The sequence below is a fragment of the Grammomys surdaster genome, unplaced genomic scaffold (assembly GCF_004785775.1).
Source record: "Grammomys surdaster isolate TR1022 unplaced genomic scaffold, NIH_TR_1.0 915, whole genome shotgun sequence".
Lineage (NCBI taxonomy): Eukaryota > Metazoa > Chordata > Mammalia > Rodentia > Muridae > Grammomys > Grammomys surdaster.
This window is the reverse complement of record NW_021605334.1, coordinates 186,402-196,605: the sequence shown is the minus strand read 5'-3', so window position 1 is coordinate 196,605 and position 10,204 is coordinate 186,402. Positions and strand designations below refer to the sequence as shown.

Genomic DNA, 10,204 nt, shown 5'->3' with positions numbered 1-10,204 from the left:
GAAGGAAGGAAGGAAGGAAGGAAGGAAGGAAGGAAGGAAGGAAGGAAGGAAGGAGCGAAGCACAGAATGCATTTATTTTATTTTTTACTTATTCACTTTACATCCCAGTCACTGCTCCTTCCCGATCACCCCCTCCCACAATCCTCCCTCCCCACTCCACTTCTCCTTGATTCAGAAACTCTATTATACTGTTACAGGCACTATCAACTTTGGAAGCCATTGGGGATGGACCCCACCTCCAGTTTCTTTGGTAACACTAGAAAGGTAAATATCAATTCTGCTACTCCTTTAAATTGCCATATAAAAAGATGGGGGGTATCTGGGCTTTGTTATGGTCCAAAGCAAAGCTTCTTCCTCTAAGTCCAAAGAATTTTAAATCCCAGTTCCAAATCTAGCCTTGGGTGGAGACCTGAAATTCTAAGCTTCTAGGAAACATTGCATACGATTCTATCCACCTTGTAAGAGTTTAAAAAAAAAAAAGCCAAGCCAGAAAATCTGAGTTATCTGAAGGTGCTAAGAGTAAGGAGCACTAATTGGTTCTTTAATTGGGTAATCATTTCTCTTTCCTAGAATCCCCTCCATCATTGCATTGGATTGCAGTGCTTCCACATGTAGCTGAAAACAAAAACAAAAAAACCCACAAAAACAAAAAAAAACAAAACCTGCCTGCTTAATTTACTTAGAACAGTGTGACTTTTCCCTTTTCTTCTTTCTATCTTTTTCGTTTGAATGTCCATCAAAGATTGGGAAGTTCTCCTTATGCTCTGGGCTTTTTGCTGTTTCTCTGCTCCACTCTGCATTATGGCCGCCGCATACTAAGTAAGTCAATTGCAAAGGGGCCCCATTTCTTCCACTTCTCCATCATCTTCCTCCAGGCGCCTGCCAACATCTACACCTTGCCTGCCCTGTTGCTTTTCTCTCAGACACTAAGAGAAATTGTCCTCAAGCTTCTCTTTGAGTCTTTTTAAAAATCTTTATTTAATGATAATAAGAACTCCCCAAAGGAAGTTTTCCTTGGTAACAAATGCTTCGGGTATTGTTAAATACAAACACACACAACTGTTCCATATTAATTAAAAATGCATCTGAAAACTAATTTCAAATAGAATTTTCAATATGCTGCATCTGCCAGAGTTGCAGAGTATCACATTACATAATTATAGTACCATACACATAAATTACATAAAAAGGGAATTTTCTGTTATGAACATAAATGTTCAGTTAAATGGTATAATGAACAAAGACTCAGAATCTAATATTGTCTGTGAATAATACTAGTGTTATCTTTATAATTCTGCAGTGTACACATACACATATACACACAGACACACACACACACGCAAAATTAGAGATTAAAAATATTCAATATCGTGACATTACTTACAACAAAAGATATATGCTGATACAAAAGTTTCTCAGCTCAATGAGTCTAAGAGTTTATTCAGGAGCCCAATATGAGTGAGTAATCATAGTCCAGGAACATGAATTTTTCTTATTGCAAATCCAAGTTTCAACACAGTAACAGATTAATGAAGTTTTAAATAGGAACAGAACAAAGAAAAACATAAGTCAAAATGCTTCTGAAGTGTGCTGCTGGTGCCAGACACGGTGGTGCCCACCTATAATCCTAGCATTCAGAAGACATAAGCTGGGTGAGTTTCAGGTCAGCTTGGTCTACATATGAATTACACTATAGCCAGGGCTTCAGAGTAAGACCTTGTCTCAAAAATAAACCAATCAATCAATCAAAATCAATCAATCAATCAATTAAATACATTGGTAGAAACAGTAGGTAGCCAAAGCGGGGAAACCTCTACTATAGGTCTCTGATGTGGTATTCTTAGCTTTTGAGTTGGTAGAAGCTAGTGGTTCCTCAAACTAATACATTCCAAAGGTTTTAAGTCATAGTGATAAGGATTTGCACCTTATACAAAGGTGGGCAATAAATGGCTATTTAAGGGTCTATAGATAATCCAAGATAACTTGCAATTAGGCCCTGGACCTGCAACATTCCAGCCTTCCCACTCACTGAAATTCCAGTCATTCAATTAGTCTTTGAAGAATGTTCAGTGTAAAGTATGACTTTTTTCCCCTAAAACTTAAGTTTGAAATCTATTAGCAATTAATCCAGCAGCAAATTAGCTCATATCAGCATGGACAAAATATATACATATTCTGTGTGTATGGAAGCCCAGGAACAAGGAAAGAGTTTCTTTGTATTCAGGGCAATCCTAAAATTAATTTTCTTTCTTTATTTGATGTTTGCAGGGGGGTGGAGAGATGGCTCAGAGGTTAAGAGCACTGGCTGCTCTTCCAGAGGTCCCGAGTTCAATTCCTAGCAACCACATGGTGACTCACAACTGTCTGTAATGGGATCTGGTGCCCTCTTCTGACATGTTGTCTACATAATAAATAAATAAATAAATAAATAAATAAAAATTTGATGTTTACTTAGCAAAACACAGCTTAGAAATTGTCTGAATATTTGATGAAAGCATATTTTAACACTTCAGTCACCCTTTATCTTTCTTATAAATCCTGCAAAAGGATGGTTTTCCCTCAGCATACATTTCAAAAATTAAGATTTGAAAGCAACAGATTTAAATAATTCCATCAAGAAGAATGTTCATAGTTAATGTGTCAATTAGTTAACATTTCAGATGAGTGTGCCAGAAGTATAGTCCTGTTTAAGAAGTTTTTTTTCCAGTCTCAAATTCTCATAATTTTTGCTGCTTTTTCAAAGTAAAAGAGAAAAAAAATCCCCCCAGTGCAGAAGCTATAGCCTCCTATACATATTAATGTACCTTGAAATCATACCCCAAACATATTCATACACACACATACATTTTATTCTAATTTTTACAAATTCATTCAATTTTAAATTACCACATTAGGTATTATAATTGGGTTTTCAAACAGAACAGAGATTATCCCCTCTCCTCATCTCCTACACCCACCCCTTTACATTCTTTTGCTCATTGTCTCTTTGTTTCCAAGTCACGTGTGTCCATTTGCAATTCTACCCCTTCCTCAGCACATCCCTGCATCCTCTCTTGCTCTTTCTAGTCTTTTAAGCTCCATTCACATTTATACTTGTCTATATACATACAAGAACACATATATGGCAGAACGGTAGAATCTACATTAAAGATAGAACACACACTGTCTTTCTGAATTGGGGTCATCTCAGTTAATATAATTCTTTCCATTTCCACCCATTTTCCTGCAATTTTTATTTTCTTTACACTTGAGTAAAATTCCATTAGTTACTGATACCGTATTTTTATTATTCATCCATTGATTGATGGGCATCTAAGTTGATGCCATTTATTCGCTACTATAAACAGAGAATAAATAAGCATATATGTATGTGAAGTATCTCTGTACGATGACAGAGTCCTTTGAGCATATGCTTGGCAGTAGTATTGATGGTGAGTTTTTTTTGAAACCATATACTCCCTTTTGAAATGGCTATATTAGCTTGTACTCCCACCAGCAATGAATAAGGAGTCCTCTTTTCTTGCCTTCTCACTAGCATTTGTTTTCAAATTTCTTGGTGAGAGCCGTTTTGATGTGGTTGAGATGATAGCTCATCTCAAAGTAGATTTAATTTGCATTTCACTGAGAGCTAGAGACATTGAACACTTAAACACAATTCTGTTTTGTTATTTTTTTCTTATGAGATCTTTTCATTTCATTAGTTCATTTGTTGACTAACAGTGTTAACTTTTGTTGTTTTATGGGGCTTTATAAATCCAGAATAAATTAATAGCCTGCCCTCTGAAGTATAACTGGCAAAAATACGATGATGGTAGTTTCTTTTGGGGAGCTTCCTTCATAAAACAGAAGAAAAGACTCCAGAACCTATACTTGTTTGATGGGCATAGTCTGGGGAGCTCTCCTGTCACAGGGATAGAGAATGTCATAGTGATAGACTGCAGCTATGTTTAGGACAAAGAGCCATAGACAAATGTCCTTCCATGGGCTCTCACAGTACCAAGCCTCAGCTGTTCTTCATGACCCCTTCATGCCTTCAAAACCAGTACCACCTGGGTGACTCTTACATCTTACCAAGTACAGCTGCAGCATGAGGTACAACCTTGGCATTTTTTCTTAAGCTTCTTTGTGCTCTCAAAAAAAAAAAAAAAAAAACACTTCCCAGAAGATTTCACCTCAGTGATGGTGGGTCTCTTCTTAATCACCACTAATTTCTTAGATACAGTTAACTAGCATCAATTGTCCCAGTAGTCCCTTCTATTTTTCACTCTAAAGCCAGAGCCACATGGCCAAAGCTGCTGAGGTCTCCTGCTTGATGGGGCAAGAACATGGCCCCCCCGCCGCCCCGCTTGTTCTATTATATTATCACCAGGTTTGTTTTCCAACTCCTTCAGTGCCTAAGCTTGGCTGTTCTGGAACTTGTTATGTAGACTGACCTTGAACTCAAAGATCTGCATGGCTCTGTCTCCTGTAATGTTGGGATTAAATGTGTCTACCACCATGCCTGGATTTAAGCTTTCCTTCTCAAACCTGCTCTGTTCAAGGCCGGCCTTGAAGTCAGAGATATGCTTGCTTTTGCATCCTGGGATTAAAGGCTTGTTCTGCCAAGCCTGGACCTTAACTTTTCTGGGTGGAATCTTGTCCTAAGGTCACTACTCCCTTAATTCAATTTAATCTCCACGAACACAGGATTCAGGGCCATTTTACTTCTGGAACCCCTTTAATACTCGACCGTTTGTTTTATATTTTTCCTTTCTCAGCTTGCTATGCTTATTTAAAATGCTCTTAATGAGACTTAACCAGAGGACAGTGTATATGAGCATTTCTGAGACTTCCTTTGTCAATGCAATTAGTCTGAGTCTCTTCACCTTAGCCTCAGACAGACTCTTCAGACAAGGGCAAAAAATAGCCACATTCTTCACCAAAATACTACAAAAACAGTCTCTAGGCCTTATACTGAAGTTTTTCTCCACTGTAAGCTCTTGGGCCAGGTCAGCACAGTTCAAACCATTCACAGCAACAAAGTCGTACATATTCCTACTAGGATAGCCCATTAAGACCAAATTAAAGCATTCCACTGCTTTCCTTTTTTTTTTTTTTCCGAGACAGGGTTTCTCTGTATAGCCCTGGCTGTCCTGGAACTCACTCTGTAGACCAGGCTGGCCTCGAACTCAGAAATCCGCCTGCCTCTGCCTCCCAAGTTCTGGGATTAAAGGCATGTGCCACCACCGCCCGGCATTCCACTGCTTTCCAAGGTCCCACAATCCACATTCTTCCAAACAAAAGCATGGTCAGGCCTAGAACAGCAGTACCCCACTCCTGGTACCAATTTCTGTCTTAGGGTTTTACTGCTGTGAACAGACACCATGACCAGGGCAACTCTTATAAGGACGACATTTAAATGGGGCTGACTTACAGGTTCAGAGGTTCCATTATCAGCATCAAGGTAGGAGCATGGTAGCATCTAGGCAGACATTGTGCAGGGGGAGCTGAGAGTTCTACATCTTCATCTGAAGGCTACTGTGAGGAGACTGACTTCCTAGCACCTAGGAGTAGGGTCTTAAAGATCACACCCACAGTAACACACCTACTCCAACAGGGTCACACCCACCCCAACATGGCCACACCTTCTAATAGTGCCACTCCCTGGGCCAAGTATATACAAACCATCACAGATACACATGTAGAAAGGTAGGTTGCTGCTTCAGTAGTGATATTGTTCCCCCCAACCCTATATACCTTCCCATACATTACATATTCAAACTGGGCAGCCTTGGAAGGCCTATCATCTATGAGGTTGTATTCACCATCATCCAAGGTACCATCTTCATCCAAGATACTATGTAGCGGGAATTTCCCACAAGTTGGGAGGAGCTAAGGTGGGAGGAGTAAAGAGAGGAAGAGGAGAAGGAAGATGAGGAGCTAGGGAGGCAGAGTTGTAGGCTGGATAGATGACCATGCAGGTGTCTCCTGGGTGGCAGGGCCGGTGTCTCTGGTCGCCTGAGCAGATAGCCTGAGCTGAGCAGCAGCGGTATGCCCCTCCTCGTCCCCCTCCAGCCCCCTCCGCAGCTCGTAGCCACAGGCCTAGGATAGTTGGGAACATGGTGGCTGATTAAGAAAAGCCAGATTTAATGCTGCCGTTTTAAATATCTCTCTCAACAGTACTAGTTTTGACCAATCAGAACTTCTCACCTAAGTCTACAGGGTAAATCTGAATATTTGCATCTAAGATGAGTTCTGTCTTTAAAGATTCACTCTCATTGCTGGGGTTCTGGTGAGGTGATCAGCTAATCGGTGGTGAGCTCTTCAACTAACTTGCTTTCCTGTTATGCAACTACCGAATTTTCCACCCCAACTCCTCTGTACGACATATTGGAGATTGGAGGTTGAAGTGGCGGAAACAACTTCCAAGGTCCCTGGGGGGTGGGGGCGCAGATGCCCTACCTCAGGACAGGTATGGGAGTCCGCACCACACTCCGCCCTGCAGGCCTCAGTCTAGGCAGTATGGGACCAGGCACTCCATAGCAAGGTGGCAGCTTCTCCGGGGCCCCTTCGGGTCTCCATCCCCGGGCCGCTACTCAAGGTTCCCCCGCAGGGTCCCAGCATCAGTTCAGCTACTCCCCAGGGCAGCAGCAGACCTACCCCCAGGATTTTCCAAGGACATCTACACCATTTGGGTCAGGGCATGGCAGAGAAAAAAGAATGTCTAATGAATTTGGAAAGTTATTTTAAGCCTTCAATGCTTGAAGACTCTTGGGCTGGCCTAGAACCAGTATCTGTAGTGGATATAAGCCAACAGTACAGCAATACGCAAATATTCACAGGCAAAAAAGGAAGATACTTTTCTTAACATTTCTGAAATTCAACTGGAAGCTTCATGTGTCAGGAACATCTTAGACAGTTTACTTGTGTAAATAAGGTGAACCCAAAGATGATGACTTTGAATAATTAGCAGGCCCTTGGGATATCTCTAACTTTATCAAGTGTTGATAGTAGAGAAAATGATAGGACAATTTACAGTATTCTGGGAGTGTGTACCACAGAACACAATTTTCATATTTAATATTTCAAATATAACAGACATATGTTTTTTTCAATGTTTTAAAATAAAACGTTTTTGTCTTCCTAATTGTGATTTTGTGGATATGTAGAATTTCTAAAATAATGCTTCATAATGATTTAGAATTTGAGGGTAAATGTTTTGAGAACTTTTTAAATTAAATAAATAAGCTACCCTAGCAATTTTCTATGTATTTATTAATAAAAATTGTTCTACATTCATTTTTTTGTATTTTTGTTAAAATACTGAAATTTAAAAATCACTGGAAGTCACTTAACATGATTTTTTTTAAAGATTTATTTATTTATTTTATTGATGAGTACACTGTAGCTGTCTTCAGACACACCAGAAGAGGGCATCTAATCTCATTACGGATGGTTGTGAGCCACCATGTGGTTCCTGGGATTTGAACTCAGGACCTCTGGAAGAGCAGTTAGTGCTCTTAACCGCTGAGCCATCTCTCCAGCCCCACTTAACATGATTTATACTTCTTTAACCACAAAAGGCCAGGATAAACCATATATATGCGGTTCAGTGTTCTACCCAAATTTCTCTGTAGTTGGAGCATTGTAGACTTACTTGCTCTTGAAGCCAAAGAAGGTGTTATCTTCACTTCTCATCATTGTGATAAAATGCCAGAGGAAAGCAAAGGAGGAATTTTGGTTCATAGTTTCTAAAGCTCCCTTGTAAGTTCAGCTGGATCCATGAATTGGTCTTGAGGTGAGTTAAAATACGTCTATGGATATGACAGAAGCTATTCACCCTTGGCAACCAAGCTGCAGAAAGACAGGAAGAGGCCAGGGACAAGAGGAACCTTTCTAGAGCACCTTCGCCTTTTTCTACCTCCCAATAATAGCATCATGTGAACCATTGAGGTATTGATCCACTTAGGAGGTAAACACCCTAATGATCTAATCACTTCCCAGTGATCAAACAAGCCTTCAACACATGATCCATTTGGGGAGACACTTCATATCCATACCACAACAAATGACTAATAGTAATCTCAAATCACTTCCATGACAAAGACAACAAATATATATTTGATTCCATCAATCCCAAATAAAACAAATGAGAAAGCCAGTTTACTGTGACCTAGACAGTAAGGCCTAATTATCTTGACTCAGGGTCACATTTCTAATCTGAGAAAGGGTTCCATGAACTTTAGCCTACTTTGCCTGGTTGGAGTAGAAGGAAAGGGATGCTATGTATATATACCTGTATTGATAGAGAGAAAACTTGGAGGAATATTCCTCAGTTACTTAAAATCAAGTCTTGAGCAGTGCAGTCTGTTGAAAGAATTGTCAACATTCTCCAAAAGAAAAGTGAAATGGCCATTCCACCTAGGTGAGCCATACCTGTTTATTTACTGGGGTGGGGACCCACTGGAAGGATTTTATATAAATAAAACCTCCATTGGAGCCAGAGCTTTGAAATTTTTCTACTAGTTATTACCTAGATACCTCAGTTTTATCATGTAAAATGAGGAAATTCATAGTACTTGTTTTTATTTAACCCTATATTCTGAATTTTTAGAATAGTGCCTATAAAATAACGGGCAGTAAGTAAATGTTTAATAAATACATAAATTCTGGTTGTAACTGTTAAATTGCTCTGCCTAGTCCCATGTGTATAGGAGTTAATAGAGTGATGTCATGTGACTATTTGAAAGAAAATGTCCATACTCAACATCTTGGTTTTTTTTTAAATATATTTTATATTTGATGCTTATTGAACTTCATAAATAAAATATAACACTTAAAAACAATTACTCAACAATGTCTTAGAATGTATGTTATATTTTTTAATTATTTTGTTGTTGTTGTTGTTGTTGTTTTGGTTTTGTTTTTTTGAGACAGAGTTTCTCTGTTTTTCCCTGGCTGTCCTGGAACTCTGTAGACTAGGCTGGCCTCGAACTCAGAAATTCGCCTGCCTCTGCCTCCCAAGTGCTGGGATTAAAGGCGTGCACCATCACTGCCCCCTCCCCCAAAAAGAAAGAAAGAAAGAAAGAAAGAAAGAAAGAAAGAAAGAAAGAAAGAAAGAAAGAAAGAAAGAAAGAAAGTTGTTGGCAAAAATGAAAAATTAGAGCCAGACACAATTTTACATGGTTGTAATCCCAGCTACTCCAGAGGCTGAGCTGACTTGATTGTAAAGTTGAAGCCAGCATGGGCAATTTAGCAAGATTTTGCAAAAATAATGAAGTTAGAGAAGGTTTTATGTGTTGCATTTGTACCATGTTTGGATGACATTCAAATACAACTTGTGGTTTCATTTTTAAATTCTGTTAACAACATCTACCTTCAGGGTTCTATCTAACCTCTGACTTTTTAAGAACAAAATTGTGTCCTCAGCAAAAGTGCATACACTATTAGTCATATATTCAGAATTAGGTTTTTGATGGGGTTTTGCTTAGTTTTTTCATTGAGATAGAGTCTGGCTATGTAATTCTGGATAACATGAAACTCACAATGTAGATCAGGCCAGCTGTGAACTCAAAGAGAACTGCCTGCTTTTGCCTCCAGAGTGCTGGGATTAGAGGAGTGCGCCACCACACCTGTCTATTTTTAAGACTGGTTCTTTTTTTTTTTTTTTTCGAGACAGGGTTTCTCTTATAGCCCGGGCTAAGACTGGTTCTTAAACTGAGCTTAATGGTACATATCTTTGATCCTAACCCTTCAGATGTCAGGTAGATTTCTAAATTTGAAGTCAGCCTGGTCTACATAGTGAAGTCCAGGACAGCAAGAGCTACATAATGAGACCCTGTCTTAGAAAAACAAAAACAGCAAAGAAAAACTGAATAACTTTTTAAAGAAATGTATAGACATTTACACTCATAAATGGCTTTTAAACGAGAATATAATCTATATTAGCATTGTCTCTAAATGAGATTACTAATTCTTTTGAGGTAATTAATGTTCCAAGGGATAGGTGGGCATGATAGTTTACAAAAATCCAAATTCAGATCCTTAATTTCTAAAACTCTACAGAATTAAATTAACTTAAGATGCCTGTGAAATCTTTATCACATTTTACAAAAGAAACAAATAGCAAGATTTGTTTTCCATAAATGAACCCAACAATATTACAAGTCCCTTATACTCTTGCAGATTTTTTTGCCACTTCCCTATCAAGAAAGTGTATCTTTTT

The 10,204-nt window shown here is 38.9% G+C and overlaps 1 pseudogene; it reads left to right on the top strand.

The window, feature by feature from the left end:
* The first annotated feature begins 4,282 nt into the window (after window positions 1-4,282).
* Window positions 4,283-6,868, top strand: LOC114634210 (annotated as a pseudogene).
* Window positions 6,869-10,204: the final 3,336 nt, after the last annotated feature.